At 29.3% G+C, this 22,147-nt stretch overlaps 1 protein-coding gene across 2 annotated transcripts in view; it reads right to left on the bottom strand.

The window, feature by feature from the left end:
• The window catches only part of LOC107443697 (long-chain-fatty-acid--CoA ligase 4), a 47,030-nt gene extending 34,935 nt beyond the window's left edge, over positions 1–12,095 (bottom strand). The window contains exon 1 of one of the 2 annotated variants that reach the window (XM_087155192.1): positions 11,758–12,095. The gene's annotated coding sequence lies outside the window, so the exon portion shown is untranslated. Of the gene's footprint in view, positions 1–3,930; positions 4,178–11,757 lie in introns of those variants that run through there. The other variant, XM_087155193.1, reaches the window with a different exon arrangement.
• Between the last annotated feature and the right edge of the window lie 10,052 nt (positions 12,096–22,147).

Raw genomic sequence — 22,147 nt, 5'->3', positions numbered from 1 at the left:
TCTTAAAGCAGCATTGTTTGGACTAAAATTGCTTCTTAAAAATTTTGAGTGCTTATTTCTTGAAACATATTGGTATTTTGGAAAAATGTCGATTACTTCGTAATTAGAAAAAGTTTCAAATGAATTCCTCATTTAAATAATTTCTCGCACCATGAACTCCAATATGTTAACGATATATATATGCTTTTTACATGAATAGCATGGTTTGGGCAAAACAAATTCTTCTTAAAAATTTTGAGTATTTATTTCTTCACAACTATGGGTATTTTTGAAAAAATTGACACTTTTTATCTCAAGCGAGTTTCAAATGAATTTCTAATTGAAAAAAATTATGAACAATTCGCAGTGTCCACCCACATCGATAAATATGCTTCTACCGTGAGTCAACAAATTCTTCTTAAAAATTTTGAGTACTTATTTCTTGAAACATATTGGTATTTTTGAAAAAAATCTGACTCTCACTTTGAAATCTTAAATGGAGTTTCAAATCAACTCCTCATTGCAAAAAACTATAAGAAGTTCAGAAATTGTGTTCCATTATGTTAACCATATATAGAGCATATATATGCTCTTAACATGGCATGGTGACAATGTCAAGCAAGCGTCTAATGTTTAAAAAATACCAATAGATGTAAAGAAATAAATACCCAAAATTTTTAAGAAGCATTTGTTTAATCCAAACCATACTATCTAAAGTGTATATATATAGTTAAAAAAATGGAGGACATTTTGCGAATTTCTTTTAATTTTTTCCGATGAGGAATTCCTTAAAAAAATTTCGGATTAATAAGTGAGGGTCAACTTTTTCAAAAATATCCAGTGATGTAAAAAATTTATACCCAAAATTTTTGAGGAGCAATTTTCAGTTCAAACAAAGCTACGTTAAGAATATGTATATATTTAATTAGCATAATGGAGGACATTTTGCAAATTTTTTGTAACTTTTTGCAATGAGAAATTCATTTGAAATTTGCTTCAGATTACAAAGTAAGCATCAAATTTTTCAAAAATACTCATATATGTGTATTTTTGAAAATAAATACTATAATATAATTTTTTTTAAATAAATACTAAAAATATTTCACGTAGCATTTGTTTCGCCTAAGCCATGCCACATAGAAAGCATTTATCTTATATATGGCTAACATAATGGGGGAACCTTGGTGATTTTTTTTTAAATAATTTTTTTGCAATGAGTAATTCATTTGAAACTTGTTTCAGGTTTCAAAGTGAGTGTCACTTTCTTCAGAAATATCAATATGTTTCAAGAAATATACTTGTACGTTCAAGACGTTCGCCCACTGGCCACAGTCTGTTACCTCCTCGGCTTATGCATTCTAGGTCCAATCTTATTTCTATTTGCTTCCAATAGTTTCCAATAGTTCCAATATGTTTCTAAGTGATGTTATCCAATTAAATTAGTGACCTAATCGTTAATTCTTAATTTCATTTTCAGAATGCTAATCCAAGTGATGCTAATTTTGATTGCAATTTAATTCTATTTTATTGATTCAATTTTTATTTTTAATGTTATTGTTTTCCATGTACTAACTTTTCCTTTCCAGCAAGCTTACACATGCGATCTTTAGTGAGTCTGTAGGGTTGTAGGACTGCACTAAGTGCGCGGGACCGCGCACGCGTCTTCTGGGTGACGGCTGTGTGGTTTCCTTGTCCGAGGTAGAAGAATAGGCCAAGTGAAAAAAACATGTTATGGTCAGCTGTATGTATGGAACATTAATTTTTTCTTTCAAGTTTTGAATGAGGAAGTTTTTATTGAAAAAATATGTTTTGTAAAGATCTACTTGCTGTTGTCATATTTTCCAAAGCTGATGTTCTTAAATTCACTAGCACTTAATGCCATCTTAAACAAACCTCTTTAAATATGAGATAATTAGTTAATGCAAGACTTTCATTTTCTCATAAAAGTTTATGCCTGGTATTTGCAGCTGTTAATTTTTGCACACTTTGTTTTTTGATTTTATGAGGGATTTAATTTTAATATATGTGTACCGGGTGTTCCATTATGAGTGCTCTTAATATACATTGTGTTTTAATACCAAGGGGATAAGTTTTACGAAACGAAAAGAAACTTTTTTTTCAAAAAACATGAAATTCTTAAATTGCTACAAAAAAGTAAATCAAATAAAAGAAAATGATGAAAAAATAAAGCGCATAAAACAATAGAATTTTTTTATACATATATGTAGATCAACGTAATTTTTCATGCTAAAATGTAAACTTTAAGGAAAATTCATTTAGAAGTTTCTAAGTTGTAAGAATTTAAAATTATAGTGTTTTATTATAATCACAAAGATTTTTAATTTATTTTTTTTAAAAAAAAAGTGTTATATCTCTAGAATTGTTCAGTCGATTAACTTTTTGCACAGAAGTTTATATTGATACAAATTTCGTTGTTACACATTTCCTTACTGTACACTTTAGTTTTTAACGTTCTCCTCTATTTGATGAATTTACAAAGGATTCTTAGCAGCAGTTGCCCATTACATTTGCGAAACTCATGCTCCGTGTATTACAAAAGGTGTTTGATTCCTGATCTTCTATATCCCTTTTAAGTTTGTCATGCTTGTATTCAAACTTCGTATATATTTTTAGATTCTTTTCAAAAATAAAGTCAAAAAATTATACACATAAGTCGTCGCAAAGCAATTTTCGATTTAGAAAGAATCAAAATCAAGTTAAAATCTGGCTAATAACTACTGAAATCAACAAAAGCAAAGGAGGAATTAAAATCAGCTAACACCAGTTTATTTAAAGCTTAAGCTGAAATTGGTTGCTGAAATTGGTTACTTAAGAATGCATTACGTAATTAGGAAAGGCGAATGCATTACCGTTAAAAGAACAAACTGTTTTGATTGATTTTAACTCCTCCTTTGTTTCTCCAAACTTCTATAATAATTTGTAAAATGCTAGAAATGTTATGATTTTCTCCTCATTTAAATATTAATTTACGACCCTTAATATTCATAATTTTCTTATTTCATTTTTCAAGGATTCTAATTATAAAGCATATTTTTTAAAGGTGGCCATTATAAAACCTCTTGTCCTACGTTCCAGGCCAATGTTACAATTTTTGTATTTTTATTTTTATAAAAATATCTATCGGTGTATAATTTTATAAAAATATCTATCGGTGTATAAAATATATATCTAATGTGTTCCCAGATTTCTGCATGAAAATTGGTTTCGAACTGCAGATTTAATTTCACAAGTAGCCAATGTAACATTACACTACACTATATTATTTGTAATATTTACGAAAAAATAAATTGATGTTAAAAAATAACTTGTTTTATCATATATTGGTCTATTACAGGTAAGAATTCCCTTTTCTATTATTTGAACTGAGGAAGAAGTTAAATTTTCATATTCAATTTCGACAAAATCAAAACTATTTCCACCCCAGTCACATAATGCTCATCATGATATCCTGAAATCTTGTATTATATATATATATATATATATATATATATATATATATATATATATATATATATATATATATATATATATATATATATATATATATATATATGTATATTAAATACTTTTTAGCATATCTAACAGCTGAAAATCAAAAACATCATTACATAACATCTTATATATACAAGTCGTATTTTTATTCTATTAAATGTTTGAATTGTGTTTTGAAAGAAACTGCTATACTTATGCATATTTTGCCATATATCTGAAACAATTTCAAGGATGGGGAAAAAAAATTCTTTTTAACTATAAAACTTGTTTTTCCAAGGAAAATTCCAAACAAAAAAAATTTATAACATCAATATAACATAGATAACATAACATAACATATATAACATCAATTTGTTTCAAGAGCTTCAATTATAATTTCTCTTCTGTTAAAATCAGAGAATTTTTTTAAAAAATTAAAGTTTCCTTATGAATACTTACCAAGCTATTTCGACACGTGTTCACAAACCGTCAAACAAAAAATACAAATATTCTATATCAACAATGTTTCTTATTTTTAGTCGTCATAATTTTAAAGAAGTGATTATAATCATTACGAAGATAAGATAACCCTTAAAAATTGAAATCTCATACGTAAAAGATACTGCTGAGTAGGGGGGGAATGAATCCATGTTTCGAGCGCATTGCGTACAAGACATAACTATTTAATAAACATCAATTTGCTTTCTAATTCAGAACGCAATAATGTGTTTTGAAAGCAATAGTAAAACGCATAAAAAGATTAAAAAAATTTAAGATAACTTGAGATAGTTTCAGCTATTATCTTTATTTAAAAAAAAGTCATTGAAAAATAAGCAATGAATTTTAACAAAGGCTTAAATCTCTTTCTACCTGAATGAAACCTTTAAACATTATCATATGTTTTTCAGTTGCGAAACGATGAACTAAATAGTAACTGCCAATATTCCATGAAATATTTTACATTACACACTGAAGCCTTGGAAACTGTAGTAGCACTCGACAAAATATTTTCAACCATTTTTTTCCCTTCCATTTTTGACTCTATTACCTTTTGCTGTTTAAAGCTTCATTTTTCGTTCGTAAACAAAAATGTGCCTTGTATTTACTGACAAAATTTAACCCCTTTTTTATCCGACAAATGAATAAAGATATTTTTAAAATTTTATTTCTTTTAACTAATTACTATTAGGAGCATTTTAAGTGGCAAGCATGTTTTGATGTTTGTTAGGTCTTGAAATCCTCTGAACATTAAACCAGCCCTAAACAAATCGTAATTCCTCTATTCTTACTTAAAATGTTTAAAGGGTAATTTTCATTCCAACTGCACTTTACACGAAATTTTTTCTCAATAATTAACTCACGTATATGTATGTCCCCTTCTCCATCCTGAGTAAAAAGAAGCCAATGGACATGAGTGACAAGGTTAAAGATGGGCAAACTCTTTTAAATTAAATTTTGTTGCCTTTGAATAAATGATAACAATAAAAATAAATATTTTTCAGTAATTAAAAAGCTTTTTGAAAGGTTACTGTTAAAGTAAATGGTGAAATAATATATATCTAAAAACAATAACAATTTTAAAAAAAAATAGGAAATGTTAAATGTTGATATAAATAGTATTCTCGGTGTTCCCCTGTCACCATCAATATTAATACATTTTTAGATTGTCATAAATGAAGTAAAAAGTAGTTCATTTACGTCGCACTAGAGCTGCACAATGGGCTATTGGCGACGGTCTGGGAAACATCCCTGAAGATGATCCGAAGACATGCCATCACAATTTTGAACCTCTGCAGAGGGGATGACACCCCCGCTTCGGTAGCCCGACGACCTGCACGCGAAGTCGAGCAATTTACGGTAGAACAGTTTAACGAGGACCAATACCGCACACCCTCGGTCCCTAGGCAGACTAATCCAAGTGGTCACCCACCCGCACACTGACCGCAGTCAGTGATGCTTGACTTCGGTGATCTGCTGGGAACCGTGTCTTAACGATCAGTCCACTGCGGGACAGTAAAAAGTATACACAACGCAAATTGAAGTTAAAGCAAGTAAAAAAGAAACTTGTACTCAAAGAATCAGATGAATCATTCATGAAAATAAAAACATGCAGGCCTGTTTGATTGTCTGAGGAACTGAGAAAACCAAAAAAGCTACTATTAGAAATCATCCACGTTTCATTAGGTAATTAACCTGGTCTTGATTTTTCAATCCTGCCTTCCTCAATAGTTATTCATAAGATTATGGTTACAACTTTGTCTTTTCTGTTTCCTAAATATTAATTTGTAAATTTTACCTGAGTTTACGATTATTAATGTTCCTCTCCGTAGCTTTGTAATTTTATAGTCGATCCAGAAGACAAGGAAACCCCTGGGTCAAATATTCAGAGAAATTTGTCTTCTTGGAGGACTTTTTTATGGAACTAACCCGCATTTGCGTTACATGAATAGGAAAACGATAAAAATCTCCCACAGTTAACCTGACGGCAAGGGGATTTTAACCCATAATCCATCTACCACTGAGGATATTTTACATTAGCAGTCTGGTCGGTACAAGCCGGGTGCAGAATTCATATCGACCAGCCATCACTGTGATTCGATCCCGGGTCACCTCATTGAAGGCGAGCGTTGTATTGCCTGAGTCACCTTTATACGTACTTAATAGTCTATATTTGTTTTAAATAATGGAATTAGTTAAAATTAATATTAGCAAAATATTAATTCCATATTAAAAGTAAATATTTTTTCTACTAAATCGTATTCTACATAACTAAATGACAGAAGAGTAGTAACTTAATGACAGAAGAAAGAATTTTTTTACACGTTTAAGTACCTGCTGAAAAGCAATATGCTTTTCAAGGCATCCACAAATGTTTGTGATCCAATTCTGCATTTATTTTTAAAATGCATATTATAAATAAAATACTGCCAGTAGAAACATACTTATTTTATATTCTATCTTTACTTTGTTTAATTTCATCGATGAAGTACCTGTAGTCATGTATAACACTTGTAATTCCTATATAACATTTTCCAGAAAAAATATTTTTTTGGAACATTTTTTGTTTGGTTTAAGCACAATTTTTAGGTTAAAATATTTAGGTTGAATGTCTGATTTTTTAAAATTCGATTTCTCAGGAGCAGTTCGACCAATTTTGTTCGAACTTTCTATTTTGCCATATTAGATTACATTCATCAAAATTATTTAAAAATTTGTATACCTTACAATTTAAAATTTCTTCGACTATTACTAAACAAAAATAACTTTTAAAAATTATTTTTTGCATGGAATTATCTTTGAATAAGCAAATTTTACAATAGTGTGTAAAAATTTTTCAATTCACTCAAAAAGTTCTCGAGAAATGGTGAAATATGCAAAAAATAAAATAAACATTAGGTCCGAACTTTGAACCACTCTCCTGACCAAACTATTAGGTCTAGATTGCGGCTACCCCTTATTATAATCTTGGAGTCAAAATTCCAGATCCGTCATAATAAAAAAAATTTAAAAAAAGTTGGATTTGTTCAGAGAAAATAAGTTTTGGTGTCTGATTTGGTAACTTAAAACATCGTCTGACCTAATAAGTTAGCATATTTGAGGTCACTCTCTCATACCATTACAATTGAGTCCTAGTGAGTGAAAATCCGATCATTAAATTAAAAGTTATTCAGAGTAGTTTGTTTTACTTTTCTAACTTTTGTTTTTTGCATTTTCAACTATGAGTTATTCTTATTTTCATTTTTCATTACAAATATTATTATTCATTACAAAATATTGTAGATACTGATATCGCTTTTTCAAAATAACAAAAACTGTTTGGTCATTCAAATATGTGCACTTAATTTTAGTATCCAGAAGAAAAAAAATGCTTGTAATTTCCCCAAGCTAATATTATCACAAAGTATTGTTTGCTGAAAATGCCAATAATGTTGGATTCGCTATAAATATATTATACTATCTTCGAAATCAGTGAAATGTTTCAAGAACAATGTCAATTTTCTAGTACTTTGATAATCGATTCGTGTGGCATTACACTTCTTTATCTTATCTTTCTGACTTATTTCCCCACGGTCATTACCAATTTTACGTTCCCATTAAAAACATTTTTTTTTAAAATTCTTATGCGTAGGATCGTGTTATTATTATCCAGTCAAAGTTATACAAAAATCTTATAATTTGTGTTAAACATTCTTTTTTTTATAATTCTTAAGATGATTGTATTTTATTCTATTTTCAAACGTGTTGAATAGTCTAGGGTTCGATCTATTTGCTGAGACGAAAAATATTAAGTATACAGTTCAGTCAAAAACTCACAGGGCAAAGTCTAGCGTGAATCAAGTGACACGCGTGTGAACTCTAAAGAATACAAAATCCCATGAAAAAGAATCACGACTAGACAAACCATATTTTTGTACAAATTAATGTTTCGTAAATTTGATAACATGCTACTAAATACAATGATTCAACTTGATGCAAACATGATTTAATTTAATATGTTATTATGGTTGCAAAAAATTCACAAACCATATTTTCGTACAAATTATTCCTTCGTAAACTGGATTACCTGATACTATGAAAAACGGTCGAAAACTAAAGAATATCAGAAATTTAGACCCATTAATGTTAATTTTTCTAGTTGAGTATTCCCCTTATATCTGGAATTATTTAAGCAAATCAAAAACTTTTTGTACGGTATCATAAAACTCGTACATTTAAAGATAAGTCCATGCAGAAAATATTTTTTTTTATAATTATATATTATTTTTTATTATTTATTTTATTAATAATTAAAAAACGTTTGAATTGTGAGGTATAAAAGTTTTTTTTAATTATTTTAAACTATTTAATTTTAAATGACAAAATATGAAATTTCTATGAAATCAATCGAATAGTTCTTAAGAAACAAAAATACGATTTTCTCTAATTTTATTATCAAAAACTATTAAACCGATTTCGTTCGAATGGTACAGTCGTTGTTCTTTTAAAATTACATAGTTTAAATTCATTTAAAAATTTGTATATCTTACACATCAAAAGTGTTTTTGAATAATATTAAATATTTTTTTTTAATGGAGGCACTGAACATTATTCTTCGCCTTAGAAGATGCCGGAATTGTTACTCATTTCACGTTACCCAGTGGGCACCTGTGAACCAAAGTCACGGAGGCGAGCAACATTACCCACACCACACTGCCACAACCCGTTTATAGGGTGGGCCACATTCAAACATCACACACAACAGAGGACAGCACATAGAGAGAGAAACATCCATGCCCAGAGCAGGATTCGAACCCGCAGCCATTGGCTTCGCAGTCAGGCGCGCTATCCGCTCGCCCACCTGGCCGGCTAATATTAAATATAAAAATTATTTTTTTGCTTGCAGTTATCTTGTAATTTTTTTGTGTTTAGAATTTTCCTTGGAAAAACAAGTTTTATAGTAGAAAAGAAGGAGAAAAAAAATTTTTTTTTATTCCTTGAAATTGCTTCAGATATATGGCAAAATATGCATAAGCATAGCAGTTTCATTCAAAACACAACTCAAACATTTAATAGAATAAAAATACTATTTGTATTTGAAATATTATATTGAAGTTTTTTCTATTATTCAATCGTTATGAATTCTGCACGAAAATTGCGAGGCTCCAGACTCGTGCATCCATCTTGTCGGGTCCCGGAGCCCAAATCCCTGTGAGTTGGTCTCCTTTGCCCTGTGACATTGCTGTGTTGTCATTTTTTAGTCACCAAACCATCCTTCCCTTATGTCGTTGTTGTAGTTTCAGTTCATTTGCGTCGTACTAGAGCTGCACAATGGGCTATTGGCGACCGTCTGGGAACCATCACTGAGGATGATCCGAAGACATGCCATCACAATTTAGATCCTCTGAAGAGAGGATAGCACCTCCGCTTCGGTAGTCCGACGACCTGCAAGAGGAGTCGTGCACTTTACGGTAGAACAATTTAACGAGGACCAATACCGCATACCCTTGGTCCCTACGCAGACTGATCCAAATGGTCACAATGACCGCAGGGCTTGATTTGCTGGGAACTGCGTCTTAACGATCCACTGCGGGACCCTTCCCTTGTGTCAATTTCTTTGCTGAGTAAGTACGAGGTCGCACTTCAAGTTATCGGTATGTCCCCGGATGCCCCTCTGCGGGACGGGTCGTGGTTATAAGCTAGTTATTCTGCAAGAAAATTGCTTCCTTCAAGGAAGATGTTACAGTTACCATTATATTTGTTTTCGAGTTTATGAACGCTATATGTGATTTTAGAACTTGTGCCATTAAACTCTAATTCAACTAATCTCAATTCTAACTTAATGAAATTAACCAGCTTACTATTGACAACAGAATGACTCCTGAAATAAAAAACCGATTCTATCTGGCAAATAGCTGTCTATGGGCTGAGAAGATTTTTCAAATCTAGGTTTCCTTCAAGAAAAACAAAATTCTTAATCTACAAAACTCTTGTCAGGGCAGTTTTGACTTGCGCTTCTGAAGCTTGGACAATGACAAAACTGGAGGAAAATTGTATCACAATATTTGAGAGAAAGATTTCGCGTGGTGTAAATGAAAACAATTACTGGAGAAGGAGATTTAACTTTGAACTGTACAAAATTTGTAAACACATCCCGACATTTTTAAATACATAAAAATAAATAGAATGAATTGGATGGCCCACGTGATTCGAATGAGTTGTGACAATACAATAAAAAAGATGCTGCTTTTTAAACTCAGTGGAACAAGAAAGCGGGGAAGACCGCGGTTGAGATGGGCTGACTCGTTGGAGTCTGATTTTCTTGCAATTAATGAAAAGAATTGGAGATCAAAGAAAAATCGGAAGTCATTATGAAGAAATCTTCAGAGGAAGACATTGGCCCACATTGGGCCGTCTGCCCAACTCTGATGATGATGAAATTAACCTGCTCATATTTATTACGTAATAACATTTAATTTTGGAGCACTGTATCCAATACTGGAAGTTGTGCCATTAAACACGATTTTCCTTTCAACTCAAATCCAGCTTCTTAGGAATATTCCTAATGAACTAAATTTTAAATGCAACAATATTTCTATATTAAGTATTAAATATTTGCTAGCTTTAAAAATTAACGTTTTCCTCTGATTACCTTTAACTTAGTGTTTTATACCCTATATTTATTAATTATCTAATGGAAATTTACTGGCAAAAAATTAGTTTTACTTATATTGCTTTCAATTTTGAGAACATCAACTACTTAGCATATTATATTTACAATGCATTCATGCAATAATATATAATTTACGAAATTAAAGTGATAAAATAGCTCGCTAAAAGATTGTCTTTCAGCATGTTTGCAACATTGTACCAATAAAATCATTCTATTTTGCTCGTTAAATCCTGAATCTCATTAAATGTGCGCTCTTTATAAGTTATTCTACTGTATATCAACATATTTTGTGCAATTTGTTCTATCATAAACTTTTCAACTATCTTTTGATTATTAAATTTACTTTACTCCAACTAATCATTGATTTCTTTAGTAAGCTTCAACATTCATACAAATCAAAATATTCGCGGGGAAATTTAGAGAATTTTTATTTAAAAAAAGTGTCTATAATTGGGTATTAAATAATTCAATTGTTTAAATTATTAAACGTATGTTAATAAATATTTCTCCAATTGCAAATTTAACTTTTATCGAAAATTATTGTCTTTTACATGGGTAATATTTTTTTTGCGCAGTTTATTAAATAATTTTCGCTGAGTTTGTTCCGACGGTTGTTTTTACAGAGAGAAATGTAAAATGTAATAGAAAGAAATGTACTATGCATATGTTTCTTACTAACCGCATGTAAAGTACAAGAATCCAACTTCGTCACTATACACTGCAAAAATTCCGGATCAAAATACGGTAAAAAGTACTGGCACTCTGAATGCAGCATTCGTAAAATCCATTTTATCATAAAATTCATTTTACCATAAAATTCATTTTTACCGTAATTTTTACAGTAATATTTGCTAAATTAGAGTCATTTCCAGTAAATGTTACAGAAAAAGTAATGGTAAATCAGATTTTTTGTTCCATAAGATTTTGTGGTATAAGGTACTGGAACCACCCTGGGTGCCGGTACTTTTTGCCGTAATTTGATTCGGAATTTTTAACGGTGTTAAAGCACAGCATACTCTAAATTAAATGTTACAAAATTCGTCTTTATACTCTCTTTACCGCCATATAAATTTATTATCAGTAATGAAAATGAATTGACAGCTGAAGATATAAAAAATATTTTAAAAAAAACTTACTAGATGTTTTCTTAACTCAAGCTCCTTTCAAGTGATTGTAACCTAAACCAAATATGACATATATCACAAATCTTATTCAGCAATAATTGAACAAAAGAATGATATGCTGAATAATGTAGCTTGGGGCCTCAACAGATCCAAAGTTCGTTAATAGAGTTTGAATTCCGATAATCGAATGAAATGCAGAAGAGCAATTTTCTTCCATTTGGATTGTGACTGTAGATAAGATTTTACCGTAATCAATGTGTAAGAAGAATACAAGTCAATAAATGGTTAGTAATCAAGTCGCCTGTGAATAAACGAGTTGTAATCGCTGATAAAATTCGATATTTTAGTCTGCATCTTCAAGATAATGAGGAGTTCTCTTGTATTTTACAAGCATTCAAGCCTTAGTCATAATAAATAATTAACTAATAAAATTTATCAGTAAGAGCCAATAATAGAATATTCAATAAATCGGTTATTCACATTCAATCTATCAGAGAAATACTTTTATCTAGGAGTGAGGAAGAACATTTCTTTTTCAACATATAAATGTGAAAGAGTTGAAACAAGAACTGATAAATCTGATATTGAATTTATCAGTCTTTGCTATGATCAATAGTATCAAATGGTGAGAATTTTGCCAAATATCAGTTAAAAGACAAATAAAAATTATAAATTTGTTTATGAAGTATTAAATAAAAAAGTTTTTGATTGCTTTTTAATTTCATGTCAATACATTGTTATGGAAATAGTTAATTTAATACTTAGAATTTCGAAACCAAAACTAGAACTGATTTAATTTCATTCATAAAATACCTTATCTGTAGTTCACTGTTGATAACAGTATCAGCTGTTATAAATCAACTGTTTCATTTTCACAAAATTTTTCAGGGAGTATTATTGCTTTATAACACCGCAATTACAAAGAAATGTGTAATAGTAGTCTCTTATTCTTAAGATTTTACTTACTTCAGATTAATTTTCTTTTATTCATGGTGATACATGGAAAATTTCTAGTTTGTACTTTCTATAGTTTCAATTTTTTTTCATTATTGTTTCTTTTTCCACTTCATAATTATTATTTGAACTTTATCGACTTAAAATGTAAAATTCGTTTTCACTATATGGTTGTACCTTGAGACTTTGATAATTTTTAAAAGCCTAATGGACACAAAATCATAATTTTTATTTCCAATTATAATCTTTACCAACAGACGACATCATAGCAATAGCTAACATTGGAAAGTTTGGCGTTGAATTAATGTCTTAAAGGCAGATAAAAAAATTTACCACTTAAAATTTTCTTTTCATATTATTTTTTTCTGAACACGAATTCATAAAACTACTAAACTGAAGAGGATATCTTTAAATGTTTCAGTTATAAGAAAAAAATTATAGTGCATTTAGATTAATCACAATTTTGATTATATTTTAAACATTTGATGGATGTACCTTAGGACAGTAAAGTATGTTGTATAGATCTCAAAATAAAAATCGATAATTACTTAGTGCAGATGATATTTTAAGCTACAAAATCAGACATAAAAACGTACTTTCTCTGAATAAACATGCCTTTTCTTGACAGATTTGGATTTCTGACCCCCAAAATATGGGGCATAACCGCAATCTAGGAAATATGGTCCCAATAGTTTGGTCAAAAGAGTGATCCAATGTTTGGATCCCTTAATGTTAATTTTACCTTTTATGCATTTCCCCACATCTTGAGGATTATGAAAGCGAATTGAAAAATTTTTGAGCACAATTATAAAATTCGTTTATCCAAATATCCCTGCAAAAAATAACTTTTAGTAAACATTTATTATTTTTTATTATTTTATTTAATAACAATCGAAAAAATTTTAAACAGTAAGGTACACAGTTTTGTACAACATTTTATAGAATGTTATTTTACACAGCAAAATACCAAATCTGAGCGAAATCGGCCGAACAGTTCCTGAGAAATCAAATTTTAAAAAAGTCGTATTTTTAAAATTCGATTTTTATTAATTCGCTTCGAAAGTTCTCGAGATACGGCGAAATACACAGAAAGTAAAATAAACATTAAGGGGTCCAAACTTTAGGCAGCTCTCCTGACAAAACTATTGGGACCATATTCCCCAGATTGCGGCTACCCCCTATTTTGGGTGTCAAAAGTCCAAATTCGCCGAAAAAACGGTATGATTATTCAGAGGAAGTACGTTTTTGCGTCTGATTTCGTAACCTAAAATATCGTCTACACTGATTAATTTGTATATTTGAGATCACCCCTTCAAACTAATGAGCCCGAGTAACGTGAAGATCCGGTCATTAGATCGAAAGTTATTCAGGCTAGTACATTTATTCGCTTTTTTTTTTTTTTTTTTTTTTTTTTTTTTGCGCACTGTACATTGGAACTTGTTACAAGATACAATTGGAACCTTTTACTAAAGATAATTTTTAACAACTTCGCTATATTTTGCTACAAAAAGGTGTGTTCAAATCTGCTGCACCCAATTTATATGCAAAAAAATTTATATTCTGAAAAAATATTTTAGTTTATATCATTAGAATAGTTTTATTATTATTTTTAGTATTTATTTTTATTATTTATTTTTATTGTTTATTTTTATTATTTATTTTTATTTCTTATTTTTATTATTTATTTTAGTTTTACGTATCATGAATTTGGAAACATGACACGCTTTATGACATGCTTGTACTTGATTGGATTATTATCTACTCTTCTTTCAACACCGAAACTTCTTAATTGAAGAATTTGTCATTATAAGTACTAATTACTGGGTTGAAAAAAATTTAAAAAATGATACTTTATTTGAGTTGGAGGCTTAGTTATTACTATAATCTCCTTTTCTACATTTTTAAATACATTAAAACAAAAAAAATTAGCTATCCATTGTTAATAAAAGTCCTCTTAACTACTGTTTGTAATAAATATTTATTTGCTTTTGACGATTTCAATACTAGCAACAAGAAAAGAATTCACTATCAATTTCCATACACAAAGAGAAAAAAATAATGGGAATTTCTTAAAAAGAATAATCTTTAAGTTAAAATTATAGATTTTCTTCGTAGAGGAAAAAATTCAAAGTCACTTTTTTACTTTCAAATACCGTTCACTAAGTATATTAATTGTATTATTTTACCAAATGTGCTATAATTCTGCGTTCAGAGTGAAAAACAGTTCTAGAAAAAAATCGATAAGATTCATTTAAAAATGCATTAAAATGAAAAACATTCAAGACTGGAAATAGTTAAAAGTATATGCTTTGTCTCACAAATTTTATTATTAATTGAAAGTTTTGTTTATTTCTGCATTTGTAATCGATTAATTTTATTGATGTGTTACCAGCGTATTACTTAAAAATGTAAGTTAAACACATTACACAGAATAATATTTTTCATCAGTTGTCAAAACATATAGCCTAAGATATTTTCGCAACCAGTGTGATTTGGAGATAGAAGATTAGGATAACATCCTGAACCTATTATCTTGTTTAAAGTTTATTACAGGTTAGCGATCATTTTAAAATCCCTTTTTTCGGCCGGGAAATTTTTAAGCAAATAGGGTGGGATTTCAAGGGAGGCAAGGTTTGAGGGGGAGAAAAGTAGATTATTTGAGTAACGGACCATCGTCCAGCAAGTCCTATGTGATATGTAAAACATAGAAGGATTACCTTTTTCTATTACATTCAGAAAACCTTTTTAGGAAACAACGTATCCATTTTTTTTCTTCGTTCAAACATTAAATTAGACTAAATTTATCTGTAAATAGAAATTATAGAAAATGTCAATTATAACTATCAAATTTTATGCTTATTCTTTCAAAATTTTTAACTATTTTTTTTCTTCTTTTCAATGGGTATTAATTTTTTACCAAATTATTCAACTAGAATAACACTTGTCTTTATATAGAAAATTTCATTTTAAGTTTATGTTAATGCCTTATGGCAGGGGGAATGTTTTGTCCACCCATACTATCATTTCTGTTTTACATATGCAATATTGATTTAACATTCTGATCGTGTGAGTCGTAGTTTTTTAAAAAAACTATATCCATTATTGCAATTTTTCCTCATATGTTATCACATTAAGTTTATTATGATTTAATTAATTGTTTCTATTTATTTTAACAACTGAATTTAAATACTTCTGACTATAACAAAGGAGGGGTTTTTTTTTTTTTTTGCTTTTTCTAAAAAATATATATTCTTGTGCTATCTCTAGATCAAACATAACAAAATGTCTTCTATGATATTTGAATGCTATGATATTAGTTATGATAAGAACGATTCAACGTATATTCTTAATGCACAACTGACTGAGATCAACCCATGGGTCTGTACAGGATTTTTGCACTGGGAGTGGGATATTATACTATTTTTTACTAACTAAATGCACTAAGTTCAAAAATTGAACACATGTGTGCATAAATGTAATAATTATTCGCAAATATAGTTCTTTCGTCGCTTGAGTTAAAATTTATTTCTATTTTTTTTTAAAGTTACTGATGACATATAACTACTAAATAATATTTTTTGGTTCATAATTTACCATTCCTTTCAATTTCACTTATCTTAGTTGAATAATTATTAATAATCTCTGAAACTAATCTGCTAATATAAACTAAATAGTAATTAAATAATAATAAACTCAGAAAAGGACAATTAATAACATTCTAACTAGATATAGTGTATGTAAAAATTGATGAAAAAGAAGATGTAAAGGCTAAAATATACCAAATGTATTAAAGTTTATCAACTTTATTTGCACCTTAACGTATAGTTTATTTACACCTTATATTGACATGCGGTAAATAATAAATTTTTCCTGAGTTCGATTTATAACTTAGCAAAATTTTTAACTTTATGATAGTGGTGTACGCAGATATGTTTTAATTATTATCATTTCGGGCAAAATTTGCTTAATATATTTTATGTGTCATATTTTGAACTATTTAATTGAACCAGTGTCCGTGCATTAGATAAGAAAGAATTATATCAAGCAATAATGCTCGCAAAAGATAAGTCTTCTTGATAGGAAAATAAAGCAACATAACGAATAAAAAGAAGAAACTGAGAGCTACAAATATAAAAAATAACAAAAATTGCGTTTTCTGTATCTCTCCTGTTTATTGCAGAAATAAGTTGTAGCAATCTTATAAAAATATGAGTAATATTTTTTTCTGTTAATAATTCTTTTTCCGATTGTAAAAAACACTGTCCAACACTGTAAAAAATTTTGGCCTGTAGTTATCACCATTTTTGGTGTTGTGTTAAACTAAACTTTTTCAGATACATGCTGTCACATTTTTTATTTACTTTTCACTGTTACTGTTTTATTTATTTATTTATTCATTTTTTGTCTCCTATTTTTAAGCGCATTAGAATCAATTTAATGATTTCATTGCAAAAATATTTCGCTTCAAAGGCATAGACATTTGCGCATTTTTAATAATATATTCGCACCAATTCTTTCAAACAATTGTGATTTTGTCAATTTTATATAATATTTTGCTCGATAACTACAATTCTCTCTCATTAAAAATGCATTTAGTTTACCTCAACATCAAAAATATTGGTAATTATGCACCAATTTTTTTTTTAAAGTGAACACCAAAATTGCTTAAGCTCATAGACTTTTGTATTTAAATTATTTTATCATTATTTTTACTTTACTTTAATTGTTTTAAATATAAGGTTAAAATATTCATGTTAAATTATTATTAATAATTATCATTTATGTTAAATTATTATTATAATGAAATAAAATTAAAATTTTTAAAACTATGCTTTTCAAATAGACTTAAAAGGAGAAAATTATTTTATTTTCGTTAAACATTAAATAAAAGTCCGCAAGGCGGATCACTTTCAAGAGTTGTGATGGGATGCTTGGCGGTGATCGAAGTTTATTATGAAAATGATGTACCTTACTTTTTCTGTTTTAGATCTGACAAAAAAAAAAGAAATAATTTTCTATTTTTAAATCTACACTCTATAACAAAAAAATCGACGCACCAAGAACGCACTAAGATGCGCAAAATCGACGCTCGATCAGGCTGGAATGATGCCGACTGGGGACGTATCCCGCTCTTTAGCGACGAATCCCGCTTCCAACTGTGTCCTGACGATCATCGATGACGTGTTTGGAGACGCACAGGGCAGAAGGGGGATCCTGCCTTCACTATTGCACGCCACACCGGCCCTCAACAAGGCATTATGGTCTGGGGTGCCATTTCCTTCGACAGCCGGACCCCTTTGGTCGTCATTAGAGGTACACTTACTGCACACCGGTACGTCGACGACATCCTAAGACCTATTTTGCTACCGTTCCTTTTGCAGCACCCTGGGCTGGTTTTTCAGCAGGACAATGCCAGACCACATACGGCACGTGTTGCTATGAACTGTCTGCAAGCTTGTCAAACTCTTACTTGGCCTGCCAGATCACCAGATCTCTCTCCCATCGAGCATGTCTGGGATATGATGGGAAGGCGATTGCATCTGGCACGGAATTTTGATGACCTCGTTCGACAATTGGATCGAATTTGGCAGGAAATACCGCAAGAGACCATCCGGGAGCTTTATCGGTCTATGCCACGCCGTGTGGCAGCTTGTATCCAGGCTAGAGGCTGGTCAACAACTTATTGAACTTGTTACTGTAACTTTGCAATAAATTATTTAATTGGTCTGAAATTTTAATCATTTACTATTCTGTACATTGTCTTCCTATCCACCAATTTTCGTTTCAATCGGACAACTCCTTCTTTATGCGTCGATATTTTTGTTATAGAGTGTATTTGAAAAGCGTAATTTTTGAAATTTCGATACTTTATTCCGTTTAGTTTTGAATCTGTTAGCTTGTTTATGTCGGACACAGTTGGAAATTTTGATAGGTGATTAACATTACTTACACCATTTAGGAAACAATTATAAACTGTATTTGTTTTAGGCACGGAGATCTAGTTAAAATTTTAGTACTCCAGCTAGTCGTAAAATAGTCACGAAATTTCGATTGACGCAGTATGATAAATGTTAACTTTAGTTATAAAATTTTGATATAAATTAGACAAATGAGTGATATCAAGAAATTATTGAAACTTGTTTTGGCATTCAGCACAAACCTTCAATTCCATTTTCAACACTAGCTAGTAAAGTAGTGATCGAAAATTTGACTGCGAAAATTCAACAAACGATTGATCCTTGTATTGTCAACCAGTACTGAATTCCAGATGAAATTCAGTCTATTAGTGATTCAAATTATATTTAATGATAAAATATTGAGATAAATGAGACAAATGTGTGATATTAAGAAATTTTTATAGCTTTTTTATCATTCAACACAAAACTCCAGTTCCATTTTGAACACTTTCTAGTTAGGCAGGGGTTGAAAATTTGATTATGAAAATTCAGAAAACGATAGAAAAATGTATTGTCATCCAATACTGAAACTCCAGCTTAAATTCGAGCACATTAGCTCTCTGGAAAGTGGTTTGGATTTTGAATTACAATAAATTTTATTAGTAGCGATCAGCAAAACATATATGGTCATCAAATACAGTGCCCCAGATGAGAAATGAGATGTGATCACTCTAGTTAATAGGAAATTAGTTGTTCAAGTGACGATATTTGGCGCTGAAATAACAATAAGAAGTAGTAGTAGTGGTCAGGAAACTATAGAAACTTGTATTATCATCAAACACTGAAGACAAGATTCGAGTGATCTAACTATTAGGAAGGAAAGAAAGGGGAGCAAAAGGGAGGCAAAAACTTGGTTTAAATCCGGGAGAAAACCGGGTTTTTTGGAGATGAAATTTCTAAAAATACGGAAATTTTTCAGACTTATAAAAAATGAGTTTTTTTTCATATTTGTTTCAAAATGTTCTTCCACTATTAGTTTTTCTTTATTAACTACGAGAGTAGTGTATAGATGGTGTTAATTTCGATCGTTGCAATATCTAATATGAACCAAAATATGTATAATTAAAACACAATTAAGGATATAAATATGTTTTTATTATATTTTGCTATATATGCGATAACACATTAGAATAAAATGTAAGAATTTTATGAATGTATGTCTTTTTATAACAACGATTGTTTTTAGGTTGATTACTGTTTTAAAAATGGTTAGACTTGCATGTCTAATGTAGAATCACTTCATTAAAGATTTATTTTATTTCTAAGTAAAATTTAAACAGTAAACTTTTTCATGTTTCTCAGTGATGCATTGAAATGAATGAGGAAATTAAACTAATCTTAGTTTCATTATGTATTTTAATTAAAATAACGTGTTAAATATCTCTATATTAAAAAATCGCAAGGGCCACTGCCACTGTTTTAGGTATGCAGCATTAGGTATGCTAAGGATTATTAATTTTATTATTATTATTATTTTTATTTTTATTTATTTATTTATTTTCACGTTATACATTTTGTTTTGCTGTGCAAAAAGTATAAGACTGAGGAGCATGAAATTACGAGAAAAATGTACAGTGGGAATAAAAAAAATTAATATTTGATAACTAATTTGAAAGTTATTAACTACTAAATTGTAGGGAAAAATGCCTTTTTCTACAATTTAATTGTTAATTGAAAATTTCCTTACGTTATTTATATTTTTAGTACAGTTGATTACTTTTCAAATCCGTGTAATCATTAATTTCTTAGGATTAACATATTAACAAAATGTTTTTGCATAAATTCGACTATGTTTGTTACGGAGCTATTTTGACACGCTTTTTCTCAATCTTGAAACAGTGAGTGATAAGAGAAGAAATAAAAATTTCTTTCAAAAATTCCCGTAGGTAGTTTTAAAAGTAGGTTTGTTTTAACGTGCCAAATCTTATTATTGTACGATTTTCCTGTAAGCAAAAAGAGAAAAATTGTCTGGAAATTTGTTATAATAACTTTACTTCTTTATTTTCTTTCTTTTTTATTTATTTATTTATTTTTGCGTTATACATTTTGTTTTGCTGTGCAAAAGTAAAAGACTAAGGAGCATGGTATTACGAAGGTAAGTAGAAAAATGAACAGGGAGTGCGAGAGAATAAAAAAAAATTAATATTGGATAACTAGTTTGAGAATTATTAATAATTAAATTGCAGTGAAAAATGCCTTTCACTACAATTTAATTGTTAATTGAAAATTTCCCTCGGTTATTTATATTTTTTTTTCAAGTATAATTATTTACTTCTCAAATCCGTGTAATCATTAATTTTTAGGATAAACCATAAACATACTAACGAAATGTTCTTGCATAAAATTACAATAATTCATATTTTATAAACAAAATGTTCTATGTTTTTGTGGAAAAACATCGATGATGATTGAGAAACTGATGAATGATAATGGTGAATATGAAACAATCACGATTCGATTAGAGTTAATAGGAGACAGCGCCTTCATGTGGTTAAAAATTATGTTCATTAGATGCAGTTTCTTCAAGGTTGATCTTTGTTTAGAAATACTGTTCAATTTAAAAAAAAAAAAAAAAAAAAAACATTCCGAAATTTCATACTTTTTGTATTGATGTACTTCTTAAGGGTCATTCTCACTGAAAAGGTATAAATAGACTAAAAAATTTTCTTAAATTAAAGTAATTAAAAAAGTGATAAAAATTACATTTTTATTTTTGTTATATGTCCTTATAATAATGGTCAAGTTTTCTATTTTATTTTTTACAAGATTTAAAATATTTTAAATTCTGCCTTGTCCACGGAGGAGATGTAATAGTCAACGGAGGAGACATTTTATGTTATAAAATATAAAATGTCAATGAAGACTATTTCATTAATTATTAAGTACAACTGATATGAGTTTAACATTAATAAGTAAATAATAAAATATTTCATTATTAGAGATAGAGCTACTTCATATTAATCATGCTGCTATGAAAGGAAACATCCATTTTTAATCTAAGTGTACAATTTTTTAAGTAACTCTTACTGAATATTAATAAATTAAAATGTAAAGACTATTTAAATGAAATTTCAAACTCCACATGAAAGTTAAGTGTTGAGGGTACTCTTTTATGAACATTTTATGCAAGTTAAACATATTGTCATCCAAATAACGCTTTTGTTTTTTCTCTGTTCTTATTATTATTGTTTCTTTTTTCCCTGGGCACAAACGGCTTGCTCTATCAATTTCTAGAAATTTAGGTACATTTAATCACGATTTTTCGGTTAAATCTTTTTCTGAAACAGATTTTGAAGTTTCTTGTTCCTTTTTTTTTTTTTTTTTTTTTACTTTCTTCAAACAATATAGGGTTTTCTTTTAATTTCTGTCTAGCTTGTCTTATACTAAGTTTTTTCTGTTCCCTTCTCTTTCGCATTTGAACATTTGATAGCTTTCTTTTTTTGCATTTTGGTTTTACCATTTTTTTCCTAAAATTTGAAGAGAAAAAAAAT

The sequence above is a fragment of the Parasteatoda tepidariorum genome, chromosome 11, assembly GCF_982258835.1.
Source record: "Parasteatoda tepidariorum strain Cologne lab strain chromosome 11, Ptep-v5.0, whole genome shotgun sequence".
Taxonomy (NCBI): domain Eukaryota; kingdom Metazoa; phylum Arthropoda; class Arachnida; order Araneae; family Theridiidae; genus Parasteatoda; species Parasteatoda tepidariorum.
Note: the sequence above shows the minus strand (reverse complement) of the source record. Positions and strands in the feature narration are given on the sequence as shown.